Raw genomic sequence first — 683 nt, 5'->3', positions numbered from 1 at the left:
ATATTGTAAAGGATGCTATTTCATCCTTTCTTATGGCCATATAGTACTCCATTGTGCAATTATACTACATATTTATCCAGTCCTCTATTGCAGAGCACTTTGGCTGTTTCCAAGTCATGGCCATTGTGAATAATGCTGCAATGAACATAGTGGTGTATGTGTATTTGTGTATAAATGATTTTGAGTTTTTCAGATATATACTCAGGAGTGGGATTGCTGGATCATATAGTAGCTCTATTTTTAATTTTTTGACAAATTGCCAGACTGCTTCCCATAGTGGTTGTACCAGTCTGCATTCCCACCAGCAGTGAATGAAGGTTCCCTTTTTCCCACAACCTCTCCAACACTTGTTGCTTCTTTTGTTGATAATGGCCACTCTGGTTGGTGTAAGGTGGTATCTCACTGTAGTTTTAATATGCATTTCCCTGATTGCCAGTGAGGCTGAACATCTTTTCATCTATCTATTGGCTATTGGTATGTCTTCTTGGGACAGGTGTATTTTCAGGTCCTCTGCCCACTTTTTGATTGGATTGTTCATTTGTTTGGTGTTGAGTTTTACGAGTTCTTTATATATTTTGGAAATTAAACCTTTGTCGAAGCTACTGTTTGCAAATATCATCTCCCATGTGGTTGGCTGCCTGTTTGTTTTGTGGTCTGTGTCTTTTGCTGTGCAGAAGCTCTGC

This window comes from Myotis davidii, unplaced genomic scaffold, assembly GCF_000327345.1.
Source record: "Myotis davidii unplaced genomic scaffold, ASM32734v1 scaffold1372, whole genome shotgun sequence".
Classification (NCBI taxonomy): domain Eukaryota; kingdom Metazoa; phylum Chordata; class Mammalia; order Chiroptera; family Vespertilionidae; genus Myotis; species Myotis davidii.
This window is presented reverse-complemented; position numbering follows the sequence as displayed.